This window comes from Ictidomys tridecemlineatus, chromosome 9 (genome assembly GCF_052094955.1).
Source record: "Ictidomys tridecemlineatus isolate mIctTri1 chromosome 9, mIctTri1.hap1, whole genome shotgun sequence".
In the NCBI taxonomy this organism is placed as follows: domain Eukaryota; kingdom Metazoa; phylum Chordata; class Mammalia; order Rodentia; family Sciuridae; genus Ictidomys; species Ictidomys tridecemlineatus.
In genome coordinates this window covers 81,174,655-81,187,509 of record NC_135485.1, presented here as the reverse complement: position 1 = coordinate 81,187,509, position 12,855 = coordinate 81,174,655, and the positions used below count along the sequence as shown (strand labels likewise).

The 12,855-nt window shown below is 61.0% G+C and overlaps 1 protein-coding gene across 1 annotated transcript in view; it reads left to right on the top strand.

The window, feature by feature from the left end:
• LOC144366833 (uncharacterized) overlaps positions 1 to 12,855 on the top strand; it is a 284,013-nt gene that overhangs the window by 75,350 nt on the left and 195,808 nt on the right. The gene's annotated exons all lie outside the window — the stretch shown is intronic.

The following is a 12,855-nucleotide window of genomic DNA, read 5'->3' as shown; positions in this document are numbered from 1 at the left end:
AGGCAGCGGGCGGTGAGCTGGGCCCAGTAGCTGTCCTCAGGCTACCCTTGTGGGATGAGTGACTGAGCCCTGGCCCGCCATTTTGACTCTGATGCTCTGTGAAATCATTTCCCCAGAGCAGGCGACTTCTGCAGGACTGTTCTGGAAGGCAGCTCCAGCTTCCCAGACTGAGAGTGACTCAGAACTTCGGGTTTATCTCCCAGCAGAAGTGGCCCTTAGGAGCTCTGGGTGGACCGGAAAGGATCCAGCATCCAGCTGGCTCTCCCTGATTGGCTGGGTGACCTCAGGCAAACCAGTCCCCTCCCCAGGACCCCACTCCATCATCTGGGAGATGCGGGTGCAGCATCAACTGCTGTCCCTTCCCTGGGGTCCTGCAGCCCACGGGAAAGAGCAGGGTGCCTGGGACGCAGATGGTGAGTGGTGGGGGCCACTGGAGTGTGTCCTCTGCTTCTGTGTCTGTTGTGACCAGTAGCCCGTGTCTTGGAGGAAATGTTAGTTCTCTGGAGAAGCCAAGACTCAGCAGCAGAGCAGAGTCAAGCCCAGCCCAGGGAAAACGAAGGTAGCCAGGGCTCGGGCCCCTGGTCACCAAGGGAGATGGGTCCCTGAGCTTGCTTCTGCAAACGCTGTGGGCAGCCTTCTTTGTGCCAGGCTCAAGCCTCAGCCGTCACAGGACAGGCAGGAGGCCTGACCTCTTAGGGCTCAAAACTCTCCTGGGCCAAGCGTCCACTCCGACCTTCAGTGGCCGCTCTTGTTGGCATTGCTGGGATTGTCATTTGTGGCACCAGGGAAACACGAGTCACCCCTGGTCAAAGCCAACGTACCGAAGAATCAGATTTGCCTTCCAGAGGGGCCTGGGGAAGCCTGGCCTCCTGCAGCGAGGGAGGAGGGAGTCGCCAGAACTGGGCCAGCCCTGCCCAAGCCCTTCCCCAGCTCCCAGGAAGCTTCTGGCTGTTAGGAAGGGAAAGCTACAGGCAGCCTCACTGCCACTTGTGGTGGCCATGGATTCCAAGGCTGAGTGTCGGCACAGGCTGAGTGTGTGGGAGCTGGCCTGGGCGCAGGCCAGCGGCGGCTTGGGTCCCTCTTCCCTCCTCCGCTGCCTGGCTGGCCTGGGACCTCACACCGTGTGAAGCTGGCTGGCCCCATGGGCTGACACCTGTTGACAAGAGCAGGTCTTTACGGCTCTTGCTGGACAGTGCTGAGCCCAGCGTGGCCACGAGCTTGGGGGGATGATGTTGAGGGGAGAAATGGAGCCCACCGTCCACTGTCTTTGTTTACACTGGTGTAGTGACCGTGGGCCTCTGCTGCAGGTGTGAGGTGGGGCTCCTGCTCCAGGTGTGGGAATGGTGGGGGGCCAGAACACCCAGGTCACCCCTCTACACTTGTGAAAACAAAGAAGAGGGCCCTGCACCTGACCGGGGGACCACAAGCCTCCCTATTCAGAGTGCCCCGTGGTGACATCCCCAGAGGTGGCCCCAGTGTTTGGTGCTTAGGGAAATGTTGAGGCCGGAAGTGGCTGTAGGGGTGGTGGGGCGGCTAGTCTAGTGTCCCCAGAGTGGCCTGTGCTAGACGGTGGAACACCCTAGAGGAGCTGGATTCCAAGGAAGCTGAGCCCTCCCCTCACCCACTGGAGTCTCCTGTTGAGAGGAGGCGGCAGAATCCTTTTGGAAGATGCTGAGACGTTGGGCAGAGTCGGGTGCTGCTCCGGCCAAGCCACCTGTGGTTTCTCATTCCCTCCCTCAGCAGAGAGTCTCCGAGGCCCCCCTCCAGGGCCTCCTCGGCAGAGGGTGAGCCCCACGCATCGGCCGCTGCGTCGGGTTGATGAGAGCTGCTGGGAAATGACTGTGGGAAGCGGCAGGAGCTGCCAGGGAGGCTGCAGAGCCTGCTCTCTGGCTGGGAGGATCGGAGAGGGCGGTCCTGTTCCTGCAGGGCCAGTGGGTACAAACGCCTGGGAGGCAAGGGGCACAGGGTGGCTATTCCAGAGCTTGCCACAGAGGTGGCAGGAGCAGGTGACAGGTCAGAGACGACTTCTGGGTGTCTTGTGTGTGGTTGGAGCTGGGATGTCCCCTGAGGGGTGCCAGAGCCTTTGGAGGGTTCCTGGGGATCCCTTGATCTGAGGGCGCTCGAGAGCACCTCTCGGCCACTGGGTGGCGCTGCTCCTCTCTGGATCTCTGCTTCTCAGAATGGGTCGACCTTGACCTTGCTCCCAGGGGCGATTTTTTGGTGTGTGAGATAATCACCCTTCTCGTTCAGAGTTCACTACCCAGGCCTGCTGGAGGGGAGCCAGAACCTTCAGGAGAGCTCAGCCTTTGAGCTGCTGGAGGTGGAAGGATGGGGCCTTGGGTGTTCTCTGTGAGGGACAAAGAAGGAAGAGAGTACTCGGGGCCAGAGCACAGGCTGTGGCCATTTGTGCAGGACGGTTGCATCTCCTAGTCTCCCTTTCCGCAAGCTGGGACCCTGTGACTGAGCGTGGCCAGTGGGAGGTGGACGTGGAGGGAAGGGAAGGCCCTGAGATAGTAGAGTCCTGGACAGGGGGCCCCAGGCTCACGGGTACCTGTTGGCAGCTGGTGAGTGCCATCCTGACTGTGCGTCCCCACATCCTGCTCGTCTGAGACGGCAAAGGGAGCGGAGCGGATGACGTGGCCAGGCTCACACCTCCAGGCCACAGGAGAGACCTGGTCTCATGGTCTCGCAGGCCTGGGAGGGACTTGGGGTCAGCTCCTCTGAGCCTTGGCCTCCTCAGTTGCAGAAAGGATATTATCGTCCCTCAGTATCTGTGGAGCTCCAGGACTGATGTGGATACCAGCGTCCATGGACCCTCAAGTCCCTCTATAATTGGGGTGGGATTTACATGCACCCTGCACACGTGCCCCTGAATACGTTGACTCCAGGTGACCAGGTAAACAGGGGTCGTGATACATTGTTTAGGGACTAAGGACAAGGAGCAATCTCTGTCTTGGTGTAGACATAATCATCTTGGGCTAACAGCATGGGATGAAGCAGGGGCCCAGGGAGCCGTGGGGGGCTGTGGCGGGTGAGTGCGCTGCACTCCAGCGGGCTCAGGGCCGTGCTCGGCGTGTGATCAACTGAGGTTTCGCTTCTGAAAATTTTGGAAAAAATGTTTTGAGTAGTTTTGGCCTGAGGTTGGTTGGATCTGTGGACGGATGTGGGGCCCGGGCATGTGAGTGCTGACCCTGCACCTGTCTCGTCGCTGCATGGAAAGGAAGCCCACAGAGCAACGGGCAGAGAGCAGTGCAGTCCCCCCCAGCCTGGGAAAGCAGCAGTCATGGTGGACGCCAAGCGTGCACAGAGGGGTGCTTTAGTTTGTGTCACAGTGGCCCCTCTCCCTGGTGTGGGCAGCTGTGGGCCCTGGGAACCCCCTGCAGGGGCAGCTGGGAGAGCCCTGCCAGGGCCCCCGGCCCCCAGGGCCCCCGGGAGGATTCTGGAGTGGCTCGGAGCAGGAGTCTTTAATCCTCCACTCACTGTTCTGTCGATCACAGCTCACGTGACTGTTCCAGGCCACTTCAACGCCACTCAGACTCTAATGGAGCCATTTAGTCCAATATTCTCAATTATTTTCAAAATTTAAAAGGCACGTTAATGATTTCTGAATGGTTTTGATGAAACCGCAGTTAGAATCTGGACTTTGTCTCCCGGGGGGCCTCGGGGGTGGGGGGCAGGGAGTGCCAGGAGGATGAGGGGACCTGGGGCGTGGCTCTCCTCCCAGCTCAGCCCAGGAGGAACACGGGCTCTGCTGACCTCGAAGGCTTGCCTGGAGGGTCCAGCCTCTCCCCAGAGGGAAGCCCTGCTGTCCGGAGGCCTCGCCTTCTCACTCATGGTCCACTCACCTGGCGCCCACCAAGGCCATGACCCTTCATGGCCTGTGCAGACCCAGGATGTGACCTCAGGACCGGATGTAGGACCGTGTGCGGAGTCATCAACGCACCTGGAGATGGGCTTCCTGCTGCCATCTGCCTACATTTGGTGGGAGGCAGAGGGCGCAGTGACTGCGGGACTCCAGATGAGGCACTGTGTCCTGGAGAGCTTGGGGACAGCCAAGGGGCTGGGCTGGGTCCCCTGGGCAGCCAGGAGTTTACTTGGCACCAGGGAAGGTGGCTGGGCTGTGGGGGAGGCTGGATGGGCCCTGTGTCTTGGAAGGAGGGCGGGATGACGGGGGCCAGCATGGGAGGAATGGGGGCCTGTCATCAGGTCAGGGTTCACAGACTTGGGGCCCCAGAACCCTTCTGTGCTCTTTCTTCAGAAGTTCCACATCTGGTTAACGTTAGCTGTGCACGTTGGAGGGGTGCAGTGTGCTCTTTCCTTTCGGGAGGACACAACGCTCGCTGACCACGTCCACGCAGCCTCACACTCCCTGGAGGCCCAGAGAGCCCTCGTTTGCTAGAGTTTCTGCACAGAGACGGCACTGGAGAAATTCAAGACTCACGCGTTTATTGATTACTGAGAACAGCAGCAGTGAGCCTGCAGGGTGAGTAGCGAGCAGGGGCTAAGTGGGGTTACAGCCCTCCCTCCTCAGACAGTGAGCCGCGGCCTGGCCACCTGTCTGTGCGTGTTGCTGTTGCCTTACCAGAGGATGGCTGGGCGCTCACAGCTGCTCCCCGGCTGTCCCCACATGCTGTTTGTTTTGGAGTCAGACGAGGCTGTGGCTCCACGGATCCGCGGTTGGCAAACAGGGCGTTCAGGTGCCACAGCGGTTCTGCTGCGAGACTGAATGAAGACAGGTGAGGGCGAGACTCTCAGGTCAGCGGCCAGGTGGACTCGGCAGCCCTGTGGATGACCTTCCCTCCCGCAGTGGACTCGTACCCGTGTGTGATTTGGAAGTGCCACCCATGGGCCACTGAGGTGGTACTTCACTGTATTCTGCAGGTCCCCGGGACGGGGCGCAAGTCCTGGCTCAGCTTCGCACTCCTCAGGCCTCCTCCTTCCCCCTGTGGCAGCCATGGAGCCCCTGTGGGTGGACACCAGCCTCCCTCTGCCCACCTCTAAGAAAGTGACCTTGGGGACACCTCTCCCTCTGCCCACCTCTGAGAGAGTGACCTTGGGGACACCTCTCCCTCTGCCCACCTCTGAGAATGTGACCTTGGGGACACCTCTCCCTCTGCCCACCTCTGAGAAAGTGACCTTGGGGACACCCCTCCCTCTGCCCACCTCTGAGAGAGTGACCTTGGGGACACCCCTCCCTCTGCCCACCTCTGAGAATGTGACCTTGGGGACACCCCTCCCTCTGCCCACCTCTGAGAAAGTGACCTTGGGGACACCTCTCCCTCTGCCCACCTCTGAGAGAGTGACCTTGGGGACACCTCTCCCTCTGCCTACCTCTGAGAGAGTGACCTTGGGGACACCCCTCCCTCTGCCCACCTCTGAGAGAGTGACCTTGGGGACACCCCTCCCTCTGCCCACCTCTGAGAGAGTGACCTTGGGGACACCTCTACTTCCTTCTGGACCTTGGTTTACTCCTCTTTGTGAGAGGGTCAGCTGGATGTCCCTGAAGCCCTCCTGTCCCCGTCACACTGTAAGGCTGCCTGATGAGCCTTACGGTAGTGTTTGTAGCGTGGTGAGTGACTGTCCACCAAGATTGCCCCCACCGCGGCCTAGGAGCCGGCTGTGCCCTACGCCAGGCAGCGCTGTCTCTGTGCTATCCTGTGAGCACACTCTCCACTGACCGTCCAGGCTTGGGCACCTGCCCACGGGGGTCTACAGTGAGCGCGGGGTCCTTGAACCGCTGGAGGGGATCTTCAGAGGGCAGGCTCCTGGGAGGCCTTCTGTGGAAGCAGAGGGTCTTGGTGCCCGGCAGTCTCAGTGCGGAGGAGGCGCAGGGGGGACAGTGAGGGGCTGTGGATGATGCACCCCGTGAGCCGGGTCTGGGCCTGCGTCCTGCCTGGTGTCCCCTCAGGCAGGCCACAGGGCCCCATCAGCAGCAGAGCAGAGGCTGGCCCCCAGGAGCCTTCTGCATGCCACCTCCTGCCTGCCTCCCTGCCTCCCGGAGGGGCCCGCAGGTACCGGGGTCACTCCTGTGGGGATTCCGCCGCACTGCCCCCTGCTGGCCTCGGAGGTTCAGAGGGCTTCTATGTGGCTCTGCTCAGCTCCCTGGGGCTCAGGGCAGACGACTGAGCTTCATTCTTGGAGAGGGAGGCTCTTCCTGGGGGGCTTCCGACGAGCAGGTGGCACCTGGGGACGAAGGCAAAGGGTGCAGAACACGGGTGTCCAGACGCCCCCAGAGCAGGGCTTTCCGGGGCCTGAGAGGGGCTGGCGCCGCCAAGTCAGCATCACGGGCTCCACAACCTGCCTCCAGTGTCCCAGGGCTGCTCCCTGCCTGCCCTGGGCTGTCCCCCTGGGAGTCAGCCTAAAGGGCCCTGAGAAAGTGGCATCCACCACCGAGGGGAGTGCAGGGCCGTCCCCTGTCCTCAGATCTCGAGCAGCACCCACCTTCACGGGAGCATTTCCTCCTTGTCCACAGCGTGGCTCAGAGCAGCCTGTGGAGCCCCTCTCTGCCCACATGTGGCCTCTGGGGCCCCAGATGGACGGTGCTTCGTGAATTAACTAAGGCCACCCAGGGGCGCTGAGTCCTTTGCCGAGGCTGAGCCAGGCCTCGGAGCTGCTGTAGGGACCTCAGTCTGTATCTTATGTGGGGAGAACGGCCAGGAAGAACAGCACGCTTGCCACTTGATGTAACTAAATGTCATCGCCCGCCCCGGGTTGCCGCTCCACGGAGAGCAGCCGGCGAGGGTGGGGGCAGGGAGCGACCGCGTCACCTGACTCATGACCCTCACTCGCCTCCTGTTTATCATCAACCCATCCTCAGCTCCACAGAGTGCGCTAATTGGGGTGGCTGGTGACGTAGACCTGTGATTTGGGAGCTGACACTTCTGTCCAGGGGCTGCTCGACCTGGGTCCTGCACGAGGATGGAGAGGCCACGGCGGGTTCCCACGTGGTTCCCCTTGCAGGTCCCTCCTCAGGAATCGAGCCTGTGGGCGTGGGTGATCTGGGTGCATGGGGGGCACTCGTAGGTGGTGGCCTAGAGATGGACAGTGTTTTCCGCGACTCCCCTCCAGGGCACTGGCTGCTTCCTGGGTGACTACTACCCAGGAAGTCCGGGGGAGGGGGTCGTGGGCAGCACAGGGGGGCCCTGCCTGCGGACCCTCGAAGCCTCACCATGGGACCCTCCTATTCCTGGGAGGAGGGCGGGTTCAGGGGGCGTCTGCAGCCCCCACCTGGCCCTCCTGTGGGCACCTTAGTGATAGGCTTCCTCACTCCCAACAGGCAGGCAGAAGTCAGACGGCCACATGGACAGGTCATCTGGGGACCTGGCCTGGGTAGACAGATTGAAAGTAAGTGTGGCTTTGGGAACAAAAAGAAGCAAAACTTGGTCATCGAGGGGCAGATGCTGACCCAGGCACAGGACCGTCCCCCACCAGCGGAGAGCAGAGAGCGTGCTCAGAGAAGGGCCCCTTCACCCGCTTCCCCGCCCTCCCGCTCCTGCCTGGCTCTCCCTCCTTTCTGTGGCTCTTTTTATTAATTTGAAAGGTAAAAAGCCAAAGCTCTATGGAATCCCACCTTCTCCCCACCCCCTATCGTTTATTAAAAAACCCCACGCCTAGCAAATCACTCTGATGAGCAACTGCGTGCCCGCCTGTGAGCCTGTGTCGGCCCAGCTGACAGGCGGTGGGGGTTGGGCAGCCCCTGTTCCCCCTGCCCCATGCCCAGCTCTGTCCGCGACGGCTGCCCCCTCCCGTGGACGAGGTGGTGTCTCCATTTGTCAGTCTCGGGAGGAATGATGGTTTATGTTCCAGCACTGAGTGTTTTTATTTGCCAATATCTTCGCCTCTCAGTAAGAACCGTTGGTTCATAACTTCTGTTATTGCACAATATTATTTACTGACCTCGGCGTAAGGGACGCCAGCTGGGGGAATGTTTGTTTGCACGCCCCCCCCCCATCTCTAAATAGAGTTTCCTGGGGGTTCTGAAGGGCAACATCCATCAGGCTCCGCCGTGGTGAGCGGGGGCAGCCGGTCTCTCTTTTCTGAGCATTCGCTCTCCATTGTGTCCACGGTGTGGTCCTGAGGATGAAGAGCTCTTATCCCACTGTCCAGTGCCCCCACCCAGGACCCACTTGAGTTACCAAGCAGCTGGCTCCCGAGAGGCGGCTCCCGAGAGGCCTGCTGTGCTGCCCCTGCTGCCCCCTTCCACCAGCTTCATTTCCTGCTGCCCCGGGGGTGTCCAGTTCTGCCAGAGGTGGTGGACCGTCCAGTCAGTGTTGACATGGAAGGCTCCTCCTCTGGAGGATGAGGTCACCCGGGTACTGAGAGCATCTTTTTCTTTAAAAAGCTGAACACCAAAGCTCATATCTGACTCTGTTCTCCCTGAAGTTGAATTTATGGTACAAGTGGTCTTACGAGAGTCCAGATTTAGCCATCCTCATGACGGATCCCTTATTTAAAAGATTAAAGCCACGGGGGATTGGGAGCTGTGCCTGAAGTCAGGATCCCGTGACTCTGAGGCAGTGGGAACTCAATCACCCACACGGACTCGCGGCTCCCAAAGTCCAGGGAAGGTGGCTTCTTCATCCAAGAGGCTTGTTCGTGGCCACCAGAGAGCAACTGGAACCACATTTGTCCCAAAGGCGGAGGACAGGGACCGGCAGTGTGGCAGCTCAGAGCTCTGGCGGCTTGGGAAGGGCTGCTGTGTCGTGGCTGTGGGGACGAGGTCTGATTGGAACAGACTGGACCCCATTCCACAGGAGGAGAGAGGGTACATCCTGGGGGACCCTGGGGCTGCTGGTCCTCTCCCTACGGAGAGCTGTTCACCGAGTCCTGTGCCCTTCAGTCCCCAAGCACAGGGCCAGCCACACAGTGGTCATCCACAAACACTGTGGAAGGGACAGAGGGGGACAGTGGGCTCCTTTCCTTCCCAGTGTCCAGGTGGCTGCTGCCCTCCTGCACCTCCCTCCTGAAGACAGCGGCCAAGGCCCCGCACGCCCGGGGGCTCTGATGTCGGCCTGTAGCCCACTCCCTCGGGAACATGGGGCACTGGGAGAGTGCGACTCCTCCCCACGGAACAGCTTCCGTGGCCCTCTACACCTGCCGGGCGGGCGGGTGGTGTCGGCAGCCGTGCTGGGTCAGCGTGACGGACACGTGTGGCTGGGAGCCGCTGCAGGCCATGCTCTGGGCACTGTGCTCACTGTGGTTGGGCCTGGGGACCTCCTTCCTGCTGACCCCTGTGGCTTTAACCTCACTGTTTGGTCTTGGAGTCCCAGGAAGAAGCTGAAGTGATGGGAAGCCCAGGAGATCTGGGATGTTGTGGTGGCTGTTTTTGCTGCTGCTGCCTGACATGAGCAGGTGACAGAGCCAGCAACGGACAGAGCCCAGCCCTGGCCTGGTCCTGCGGTAGAGGCCTCTTCAGAGCACAGCAGAGCAGGCTGGGCCCAGAGTGACCTGGAGACCCTGCGGGTCCCAGTGGTGGCTGAGGAGAGGTCAGGGCCAGATAGCTTCCATCCTGCAGAAGTGAGAAGGACCTGACTTGTCCCAGCTCTGGGACCCTCCTTCCCACTCCTTGTCCTCATGTTCTGGCCAGCCTCAGCAATTCCTGCCTCCCTCCCTCCCTCCCACGGGCTCAGCCCCTGATCTCCTGCTTCTCTCCAGAGAACCATCGCAGGTCTGGTCTCAGACCCGCCGTGGCCCACCCTCCTACGCTCCACCTACTGCCCTCCTGGCCTGCAGCCTCTCCCCTGGCCCCTCTGCTCCAGGCCTGCTGTGCTGCCCCCGCTGCCCCCTTCCACCAGCACTTCCCGGAGCCTGGGCCTGGGCCTGGGCCTGGGCCTGGGCCTGGTCCCAGAGCCCCCCACTGGGATCTTTCGGGCCCTTCTGCCCCAGCCTCGGCCGTTGTCTGCGTGGTGAACCTCTTCCTGCCCTCCAAGTTGAGTCTCAGGGCTGTGTGTCTGGTTTTGACCTTGGAGCTACACTCCACCCCCTGGACAGCTGGCCATGGAACATTCTAGCAGTCTCAGTCCTGCCTCTCTTTGCCCTTCATGCTGTCCTGGAGGACAGGAAGGAGGAGCAGCGGGAAACTTGTTTCTGATTGGTGCCAGCCTTCCCCACAATCACTGAGCTCTCAGAACTTGTGCACTCAGAGATGCCCACAGGACTGGCCTGGGCCGGATGTGGGTATAGGGCTCTCCTGGGAGAAACCAGGGAGCAGACCAGATGGAGGTTGGAATCATCAGGTGGCTTCAGCAGACAGGGCAGCCTCTGTCCGCACAGCCCGCCCTCCTCGCTAAGGGCCCTGGGGACAGGGGCAGATGAGCTCCTCTCCTGCTCCTGGGCTCAGGGCAGCTGAAAGAGGAGGCAGACCCAGGGAGATGCCCACGTGACAGCCACTTCCTGGAGCCGTGGCTCAGGTCCACGTGGGGAGTGTGAGGTTTTGTTTTGTCATGGCTCTGCTAGAGCTGAGGGCGTCCGTGGGCCAGGACGTATATCTGCAGAGCAGACAGGTTCTGATCTCCTCCCAGCCCCCATTCTGCACCCTGGGGGTCGGCCTCTGAGCTCAGGTCTGACCTGGGGGCTGGCGTCAGGTTGGGGCTGCAGCCGGAGGTGGGCCTCTCGGGAGCTGGAATGAATGTATGCAGAGCGACCAGAGGGCAGAGGGCAGGACGCAGAGAGGCCGGGCAGCGGGCAGGGTGGGGCCTTCTCCTTGTGCAGCCCCCCGCAGGCCAGGCCCATACTCCCTTCCTGGAGGGCCTTCCGACCCAGGATGTTTGGTCTCCCCGCGGGGCTTCTTCTTTCTGAAAACCCTCAGGCTCCTACCCAGCTCTGGTCACCCTCCTGCCGCTTGAGAAGCTCAGGAGACCCCACTCTTGAGAGTAGACAGAGGTCTATTTGGAAGAGATGGTCCTTGTCACTGCCTGGACAAAGTCTCCCCCAAAGGTGACCTTCTCCCAGAAGGCTAACAGCACCTTCCTTCTCCTTCCTGGCATAGGCAGTGGGATGGCAGGAATGTCCAGGGAGGATCCGCACAGAGACCCTGGTCTGGGGGGACAGCACGGTGGCCCCCTGCTGATGCTGCCCCCAGCCTCGAGGGCCATGGTGCTTCAGAGGGTCACTGTGCTTCCCCACGTGTGGAGATGAGGACCACTGCCTGCTCCTCTCTGGCTGGGATGGGCCCTGAGCAGCACCCTGCCCTTGAAGCGCCTCTCCGTGCCCCAGACGGGCAGCGTGGCAGAGCCTTCCTCCTGGGAAGGGGAAAAGCCCGTGGGCCCCAGGGAGCCGGGTGGGGAGGATTCTGTTGGAGGGAAATGAGGGCTTGGGGTGGGAGGTGCTGGGAATAAACGGAACAGGAGGATGTGGCGGATCCAGGAGAGCCCTGTGGGCAGCAGAGGGACGCCAGCAGGAGCCTGGCAACTGGTGGGCTGGACGCAGTGACTCCTTTCCTTTTTAATTTACTCAGCAGCTTTATCGTGATCTCGCTGGAGAGCTACATGATCCGCCCACCTGAAGAGCAGTTCACTGGCGCACAGTGTAGACTCAGAGCCATGTGACTGTCACCGCGATCCACTGACAGCACCTCCAAGGAAACCACCCGCCCATCAGCGGTCACCCTCTGTCTCTCCTGTCACTTCTACACGGACGCGCTTGTCCCGGGGTTTGCCTGATCTGACTTCATCTCCGGGAGCTCGGGCTGCTGTCCTAGGATTCCTTGGATGGGGTCACGGATAAACAGCAGGCTCACCTGGCTCCCAGATCTGGAGTCACCCAAGACGCAGGCCCAGCAGGTCTGGTGTCTGGCGAGGGCTCCGCTTCACAGGGCTTCCTCCCGCCCCTTCTTCCCGTGGCGCAGGGAAGGCCCCGGGCCCTTCACCGGGACACTGCCCCCCCCCAGGCCCTGCCTCCCAGCACCGCTGCCCTGGGGGTCAGGCTTCAGCTCGAGGGGGGGCACAGACCTGCAGGCCACAGCGGCATTTCTTACAGACTCGAGGACGGGGTGTGGCTTTTCAGGAGAGATTTCTTCACAAGAGACAAAAAGCACAAATCAGAACAGAAGACACACTCGCCTAGTTCAACAAGCCAACAAAAAAGCAAAACCGGGAAAGGCCCAAAGATGCCCCAAACGGGAGAAGTCTGAGGGCTAGGGGAGTGGGTGGACGGAGAGAGAAGTCTGGCAGAGCCCAGTGCTCCCGGGGACCTGGGGCACGCATGTCCCTGGGCTGGCCCGTGCGGGGTCCCACACCAGGTGCCTTCTCAGGGCTGCACGGTCGTGCACAGCCTTCCCTGAAACACCCCGAGAGCCGCCAGCTCCAATATCCTCAGGCTTCTCTGACAGGCGGTTTCCATGTGGTGCCTCACGTGGTAGAAAGTCTGTGGGGCCTCTGTAGGGTGCCATCCCATACCCTGGTGGGCCTCTGTAGTCCCAGAGGCCCCACCTCCTACACCATTGCAGTTCAGTCCACGGCACCTACCTTCGAGCACTATTTTAAAAAATCAATATATTGCTCCAACTCTAATAAGGAGGAATGGGAAGAGAGTGATGTAGAAGGCAGGATCTTCAGTGTTTCAACATGGATCAGCAAGACCACGAGGGTGATGTCCCCAGGTTGAAGCAGGCATGCTGTGTTAGCTCCTCGAGGACCCGGGGCACTGCCCCTTGGGTGCGTGCTCTCTTCCCAAGGAGGAGCCAAGGACACCGTTGCTGCAAAGGAGCTGGTGTTCACAGGAGATCCATCAATGTCAGCAGTGCTGTGGTCTTAGAGCCAGGAGTTACGCCCTGGGGAATGAGGAAGACACGTCACCCTGCAGGCACGTCTGTCCTCCAGGACTTGCAGTAGAGAGGAGGGGACGGTGGCAGGGCTC